Here is a 9,161-nt window from a genome sequence, read left to right on the forward strand (position 1 = left end):
GAACATTTACCCCCATTTTATCCCTACTTTATAGGTGAGGAAACTGAGGCTCAGAGAGGTTAAGTGACTTGCCCAAGGTCACTCAAGATGCAAGTGGCATTGCCGGCATTAGAACCCTGGTTCCCTGACTCCAGGGTCCTGTGAGCCCTCAGAAGAGCTGTGCTGCTCTGCCTAGAGAATAACATTTGGTCACCTTAGAGAAGAGCCACCTCACTCGACTTATTACAAATCATAGCTCCTCACTCTCCCCGAGGTAGGGAGGGCCCTGAAATGAAATGCTCTATGAGGGAGGGAAATATATTAGTTGACTAGAAATGTAGGGCTCTGAAAAATGTTAATTGGGTTACCAGTGTGGTGTCTGGGCTTTTTTTGTTTTTTCTGGAAGCAAACATCATCACATCTAAATGATAGACAATCATCACTATTTTTTTTTTGGTCATGGTACTTGTTTAAATGCTTACTACGTGCCAGGCACTGTACTAAGCGCTGGGGTAGATGCAAGCTAATCGGGTTGAACACAGTCCATGTCCCACACGGGGCTCATCGTCTTAATCCCCATTTTACAGATGAGGTAACCGAGGCAGAGAGAAGTTAAGTGACTTGTCCAAGACCACCGGCAGATAATCAATTGTATTTATTGAGCGATTGCCGTACGCAGAGTCCTGAACTAAGTGTTTGGGAGAGTACAATACAACAATATAACGGTTGGTAGACATGTTCCCTGCCCACAACGAGCTTAGAGTCTAGAAAGGGAGACAAGAGGCAGAGCTAGGATTAGAGTACAGGTCCTCTGATTTCCAGGCCCATGCTTTATCGACTAGGCCATGCTTCTTTACCCTAACCCCGCCCACTCAATATTTATTTGGTGATTACCCAGAAACCCTACGCAGGGCTCTACGGAGTGCTTCACGTGCCATATGGAATGTAAAGCCTTCAGCTATAACATGTTGAAATTCAATGAAAGACTTAGGGAGAGCTCGGGCAGATAGCTGGACTTCAGAGGAGGACTCGACTCTTGATGTGGAGCATGAAGGATGAGAAACTGGGAGTCACCTGAAAGGAGAAATGGTGAGGGGAAGAAGAGCAGAAAGTGGAGGACAGAGTGAGCCAGGACAGAGGCATGGTCCAGGACAGTGGATGCATTGGGGAGAGAGACATAAAATGTGGGTGGAACTGATGATAGGGCCTAAGGACACCTCAAAGGTCTGGGAAAGATATAGGAAGTAGGAATCCAGAGGGATTTTTTTTTTAATGGTATTTTTGAAGAGCTTACTATGTGCCAGGCCCTGTAGCAAGCCCTGGGGCAGATACAAGCTAATCAAGTTGGACACAATCCATGTCCCACGTAGGGCTCACAGTCTTAATCCTTATTTTGCAGATGAGTTAGCTGAGGCACAGAGAAGTTAAGCGACTTGATCAAGGTCACAAAATGGCAGGGCCCAGATTAGAATCCCAAATTCTCTGACTTCCAGGCCTGAGTTCTTTCCACTAGGCCATGCTGTTCTCAGAGCTGGCATGAGATACGAGGAAAGTTGAGCTGCCTAAGATGCCGGGGAGACAGACCCCGTAAGGTTAAGGTGGGAAATAAGGGCATTCTGTAGCTGAAATGGAGGACCCTAGAGCCAAAGGATTGATCAGAGAATAATTACCATTCTCCTGTAGGAGAGAGAAGTAAAGAGTTAAAAATTTCCCTAAGTGTTCCCAACCACTTCAGTTGAGAGAGGTGTTCTCCCTGAAATGGATATCTGGATTATGTAGGTATTCTGCAAATTAACCTATGACCTGTCTTTCTTCCTACTACATTATGAAGGAATTATAACGTGAGAGCCCTTTCCATTCTAATCTAAAAACGCCTCTACTTTTGATCGGAATAGCACGATACCATGTGCAGATGATGATTAATAAACACGATTTCATATGGCTTGCAATCTCTCTGTTGCAGCAGCTGCTAAATAATTCCGGGTATGTATTTACTTCACTAGTTTTCGTTTTAAACTCAGCAGATACTGACAGCTTCCAAGCCACGTCTTAAAAATTGTTCGAGAATTTTCATTTAGCTTTTTCCCAGTGGGCCTCCAGAAGAGAAATGGTGATTGCAGAAGGTAAGGACACCAGAACACAGGTCTGGGAACTGTTTTTAATGCAAATGTGGAATGCCTTCCTCCTCCCCTAGCCTGGTCACTGGTCTCCCAGCCTCCAGGCTCTCCCTGTTCCATCCCATACTACCCTCTTCCCTCTTTCTCCTCTTCCACTCCCGTCCCTTGCTCATGCTGCTCCCCCTACTCGGAACTCACTCTCTTCCCACATCCAACACACCTCAGTTCTCCCTACGTTCAAATCCCTCCTAAACTCCTCCGGCAAGCCTTTCCCAATTAATTTCCCAGCACCCGAGGACATATTTATTTCTCTAAGCAGACTAAGATGAGCAGGGCCAGGAGAAAGAGCTGGCATCCAGGTTTGGGGCTTGTGCTCATAGAGGGCAGAGAATGTGTCTGTTTACTGTTATATTGTACTCTTCCAAGCATAGAGTTGGAGTGCTTTGCGCTCAATAAATACGGTTGAATGAATGAAGTGCTATGCTTTCATCACTGACTCTGCACAGCAAATCTTGGTTTCCCCATTTCTGAAAGAATAGTCGATAAGAATTCAAAGAGAGAGAACAGCTTCAGATGAAGATGATTCTACCAACAATGAGTCCCTATCCATGGGCGTGAACCTGATTGTGTGAAGGCCATTGCATTCAATCAATTAGCAGGGTAGTACAGAATTGTTTAGACCTCACTGTGTTTCAAGCACTGTTCTAAGTGCTGGGGGTAGACACAAGTTAATCAGTTTAGAACCAGTCCCTGTCCCACATGGGGCTCACAGTCCAATTAGGAGGGACAACAGGTTAATTGAAGCCCCCTAGTTCAAATGAGAAAACGGAGGCACAGAGAAGTTAAGTGACTTGCCCAAGGTCATAGAGCAAGCAACTGGCAGAGCTGGGATTAAAATCCGGGTCCTCTGACTCTCAGCACAGTGCTCATTCCACTAAACCACGCTGCTCTTCATTTGGAAGCTGCCCCCTGAGGGCTGAACATTTCATTTTCCCATAGTGATGGTATTTATTGAGTGCTGAGAATTGTACTACATTCCCTTTCACACTGTTCAGACAGGAAGATGGATCCTTGCCGTGTTAATGGGTTTGTCGCCTACCAGGTCCTCTGTCAGTTTTCTAGTTTGTTTCCCAATATCTTTACTCAAAAAAAGCAATCCCCATTCTGCCAAATTGCTGGAGGCAGTATAGCTTTAAATCCTTACCTTCCCACTTGAACCCTGCTCCCCACCTCCATTTTTCCCATTACTGTAGACAACACACACCATCCTTCCTGTCCCATAAACCCAAACTTTGGCTTTATCCTCACTCATTCAACCCACATATTCAATCTGTCTCTAAATCCAGTCAGTTCGACCTGCCATTTTGCTCCATCCTAACTGCTAACACACGAATCCGAGCAATTAACCAATCCCACCTTGATTACTGACCGCTAAGCTTCCTGCCTCTCCCCACTCCAGTCCATATTTCCCTCTGCTGCCCAAATCATTTTTCTACAAAAACATTCAGTCCACATCTCCCCACTCCTCAAGAACCTCTAGTGGTTGCCCGTGGCTCAGTGGAAAGAGCCCGGGCTTGGGAGTCAGAGGTCATGGATTCAAATCCCGACTCTGCCACTTGCCAGCTGTGTGACTGTGGGCAAGTCACTTCACTTCTCTGTGCCTCAGTTCCCTCATCTGTAAAATGGGGATTGACTGTGAACCTCACATGGGACAACCTGATCACCCTGTATCTCCCCCAGTGCTTAGAACAGTGCTCTGCATATAGTAAGCGCTTAACAAATACCAACAGTATTATCCACCTCCACATCAAACAGAAACTCCTCACCATTGGCTTTAAAACACTCAATCACTTTACCCCCTCCTCTTTTACCTCACTGCTCTCCTGATACAACCCAGCCCACACACTTCTCTCCCCTGGGGCCAACCTACTCTCTGTGCCTTGATCTCATCTATCTCACCTTGGACTTCTCTCCCACATCCCGCCTCTGGCCTGGAATGCCCTCCTTCTTCATATCTGACAGACAATTACTCTCCCCACCTTCAAAGCCTTATTGAAGGCACATCTCCTCCAAGAGGCCTTCCCAGACTAAGCCCTCATTTCCCCTTCTCCCACTCCCTTCTGCATCACTCTGATTTGCTCCTTTTATTCACCTCCCGCTCAGCCTCCGGCATTTATGTACATATCTGGAACTTATTTATCTATATTAATGTCCATCGTCCCCCGTAGTCTGTAAAACTCTTTGTGGGCAGTGAACGTGTCTACCAACTCTACTATATTGTACTCTCCCAAACGCTTAGTACGGGGCTCTGCACCCAGTAAGTACTCAATAAATACAATTGGCTGAATGATTGAAATCATTTATTCTGATCTCCTAGTTGCCTGTGTATCCTGTCCTGCTCCCTCCACCCTCCTCACGTCCCATCCAGTGGAACTCTGTTGTGGTGGGCTTCGATGATGGTGAGCTGACTGAGTACCAGGACTGCCTTGTGGATAGCTTGATCCTGCCATTTGATGTTGCATTTGGTCCATAGGTGATGCTGGTGAAACTGCTCAAGAAGCCGGATGCGTCTTCCTCCCCCAGGAAGCCTTCTCCAGCAAATTCACCACACTTCAGTTTGGTCAGCCCAACACCCTGAGCACTGGAATATTTTTAATTTCTTCCTCAGCCTTTGGTTACAGGTGCATACTTTCATTTATTCTTCCATTTGTCTGGACACTTATTTTTTACTATTTTTATGGTATTTGTTAAGCGCTTACTATGTGCCAGACACTGTACTAAGCATAGATACAAGCTAACCAGGTTGGGTCACAGCCTTAATCTCCATTTTACAGATGAGGTAACTGAGGCACAGAGAAGTGAAGTGACTACGGGGCACGTCAGGCCGAATACTCAGAGCTTAGCTTCAGCTCTCAGGCGCCACCCTCTTTCTCCTGCCTCCCCTTTGGCTACCATCCCACATAGGGAAGCAGCGTGGCTCAGAGGAAAGAGCCCGGGCTTGGGAGTCAGAGGTTGTGGGTTCTAATTCCGCTCTGCCACTTGTCAGCTGTGTGACTGTGGGCAAATCACTTCACTTCTCTGTGCCTCAGTGACCTCATCTGTAAAATAGGGATGAAGACTGTGAGCCTCATGTGGGACATGATGACCCTGTATCTACCCCAGTGCTTAGAACAGTGCTCAGCACATAGTAAGTGCTTAACAAATACCAACATTATTATTATTATCCTCCCAGCCACACCAGCCCCGGGAATGAGGCAGCCCACCCTGGTCTGCCTATTAAAGCGGATGCCACTTTTAAAAGGGCTCAGCCCCGGCTAGGGGGGCAGGAGATGGACTGCCCGCAAGAGGAATGAAGCCAGCAGATTGGGGGTGACTGGGATGTCCTCTGCCTCCCTCCCTCCCTGGGTCCCGGCAAAATCTGTGGGGTGAGGGAGGTCCTGTGTGGTGGGAAATGGGGGCAAGCACATTGGTCTTAGTTTGGCGGTAGAGATTGCTTCAACACCTCGCCCTTTCGCTCTTGGCCACTGGCTCCCCTTTGCTCACTCTTTCTCCTGCCCTGTCCCCGCAATCATGGTCAGAGTGGTATCTCTTGCTACAGCACCCACACACTCACGCACGAGTGAGAGATTCGCAAAGCTGGGTATGTATTCTCTCTGGTGAAAGCCAGGCCTTGCCCTTTTCCCTCAGCACAGCTCCTGCAGCAGCAGAGTGATGAGGAGGGGGTGATTAGGAGACTTGGGCATATGTGGCCTGCCACGGCTGCCTAAGAGGACAGCTCCAATGATTAGCCTCCCTGGATCTATCCATTTTCCAACAAGTTCCTCCCCTTTGCTCCAAGTTACTCCCTCCACCCTGGAAGAGGAAGGGGAAAACTCAATCTCTCCAACATTTCCCAGGCACGAATCAAAGGAGATTATCAGCAAGGGTATAGAAAACAAAACAAAAAGCATTGTACAGCCACAACAGAAAAGCATGTATAAATTCTAGTTGCCATTCAGTCAAGCAGTGGGATTTATTGAGGGCTTACTAGGTGTACAGCACTGTGCTAAGATCTTGGGCGAGTAGTACAGTGCAACTGAGTTGGTAGACGCATTCCCTGATTACAACCAGCTTACGAAAGCCTAGAGGAGGAGACAGACATTAAAATAAATTACAATAGACTAATGCCTGCCACACCTATTTGGCCCTGGTAGAAACTCCCATCCTCCACTCTTAAGCTAGAAGAATGAAAAAAAAGGGAAGGATGGAGCTGGCTTTTCCCTGCAACAAAACTGCCAAATGGCAACCCCTTTCTTCCTTTCATAACCACATGTTCTTTTTCTATGGTGACTTATTTCTTGTTCCGCGTGATCATGTGTTTGTGAGAATGTAAGAAAAGCCTCCAGGAACTCACTTTTAATAATAATGTTGGCATTTTTTAAGTACTTACTATGTGCAGAGCACTGTTCTAAGCGCTGGGGTAGATACAGGGTAATCAGCTTGTCCCACGTGAGGCTCACAGTTAATCCCCATTTTACAGATGAGGTAACTGAGGCACAGAGAAGTTAAGTGACTTGCCCACAGTCACACAGCTGACAAGTGGCATCGCCGGGATTCGAACTCATGACCTCCGACTCCCAAGCCCATGCTCTTTCCACTGAGCCACGCTGCTTTCTCTATGATATGCATATATATGTATATGTATATATATATATATACATACATTTATATAGACATATATATATCTGCACCCAGAGACTAATGAACAATGCATTTATGCAAAAAAATCACAAATCAATGAATCAATAATGGAATTCTCGCATTATATTTCCCACAGGACATAACAGATCAAGTAACAAGCCAGAGTGCACAGGAAGGTATTCGTGATGAAAGTCTGCCGCATGAAATGAAGACACTGTAGGTGACGTATAGATCCTGTCACGGAATGACTTCCGTTGTGCTGTATTGATGAAATGCTTCCTGTAGTTTTAACACGCATACAAGTTAAGCTTCTGGGAAGCAGAGTGGCCCAGTGGGAAGAGCACAGGCCTGAGAGTCCGAGGCGCTGGATTCTAATTCTGGCTCTGCTACTTGTCTGCTGAGTGACCTTGGATATGTCACTTCTCTGTTCCTCAGTTCTCTCATCTGCAAAATGGGTATTCTATACCTGTTCTCCCTCCTACTCGGCTGTGAGCCCCATGTAAGATTATCTTATGTGCACCCCAGTTCTTAGAACTGTGCTTGGCGCATAGTAAGCACTTAATGAGTACCATTAAAAAAAAAACAACCCTCCCCCCAAAAAAACCCCAAAGTCCATACCTGGTATTGCCAAATGTTCTAAGGTTTGTGTTGAAGAATGCATATGGCATGCCTTTTCTCCCTCTTGAAGTTCTCCATTCCAACTTATCTATATTTAGCCAAAGCCATGGGAACTAATTTGCTGGAGATGTTTCTTGGTACCTAGAGAAGATCACAGCTCAATCTGTGGGAGGGTCAGCCCTGAGTCACAAACTAACAAAGGCCCCTAGCAATTTTCCACTGTCCATCTCAAAGGAGATCTCAAATCCTCTGTGGGAAAGGAAACAGAGTGACAGCCTCTGGTCCGCTGATCCCATAGCATCCACCGTCAGTCAACCAGGCTCAAATGGAATCGTCCCTGGTTGACATTATGATCTAGCTTCACCGGCTCAAACTTGCATTTTGTCTCACCTGAGAAGGAAATGGTAGAGAAGTTGAAATTTAAACAAAGCCGTCGATGATTTAATCACGATGATTTAATCACTTCAACAAACGAACAGCCCTGGAAGCATTTTTTTTTCTTCATCGATCTTCAGTCAATCTGAAGGGCAGACCCCTTCTTCTCTGATTAGAGGAGCAGCAGATATCCAACAGTTGAAAAATCTTCCTAGAAGCCTGAGCTTTGAGGCTTTGAGGGCTCCTGAACCCTGCCTCACTTCCGTGATCCTCATAGGACCAAAACTAGACAACTCAGATCCACTGCTGATAATGTTTCGTTCATTCAATTGTATTTACTGAGCACTTAATGTATTCAGAGTACTGTACTAAGCACTTGGGAGAGTACAATACAGCAATAAATACATTCCCTGCCCACAACAAGCTTACAGTCTAGAGGTGGGGAGACACGCATTAACATGAATAAATAAATTACAGATAAGTACATAACTGCTGTGGGACTCATAGAGGATATGAAGAAAAGCAGCAAGTCAGGAAAGGAAGTGAATAATAATAATAATTTTTTATCATTATCATTATTATTGTTGTTATAGGCACCATTCAGTTCACACCTAGATCCTTTATGATTCACATAGATCAGTGACATAATTCAAATCGGGACTTGAGACTTTTGTCATGGATCTCCCTGGTTGCCCTAAATGGAAAATGAAACTACTTCATTCAGGCTCTGTCTTCCCAAACCGAGGAAAGAAAAAAGTTGAGGCAATCATATAGATAATTCATATTAATAACCTAATCTAATAACTGAGGGAAATGCATTGTGTTTATTGGTCTGAATTGTCCAGATTGGCTCTCTGCATCAATCAGAATTTCCCCAGTTTCTCCGCTTTACTTTGGTCAGACTCTGCTTTAAACATCTCTATTGTTTGGAGTACATATGTAATGTGTATATAGACACACATTCATCTACATTTGCATGAATATATGTATATATATATATATATATATATATTCTACAGTTCTTCCATTGCTGCTCTGTTTTCTTTTCCTTTGCTGCCTCCTTTCATTGCCTTCCTTCTACTGCAGATGTATTAAAAGTTTGTATTCATTACTAAATACAAACTGTACAATGGCTCCAGTTTCGACCGTGACACTACTGATGGCAGAACTTAATTCATGGGTGCAGGTAGAGTGGAAAAGGGCACACCCAGCCAACAGTTTATTCTGGAGTGTGGACAAGCAAAGGCTGCCCTTTGCGGTGCTGTTGTATTTGCTCTTTTGAGTTCACGGGACTCTACTGATATCGCCTTTGTGTATCACAATCTCCCCCAAGTCTTGCTCCATCCCCACTCCTAAATGAAGCACTCCTAGCTGGTCTCTCTGACACTGTTG

Source organism: Ornithorhynchus anatinus, chromosome X3 (genome assembly GCF_004115215.2).
Source record: "Ornithorhynchus anatinus isolate Pmale09 chromosome X3, mOrnAna1.pri.v4, whole genome shotgun sequence".
NCBI classification, from domain to species: domain Eukaryota; kingdom Metazoa; phylum Chordata; class Mammalia; order Monotremata; family Ornithorhynchidae; genus Ornithorhynchus; species Ornithorhynchus anatinus.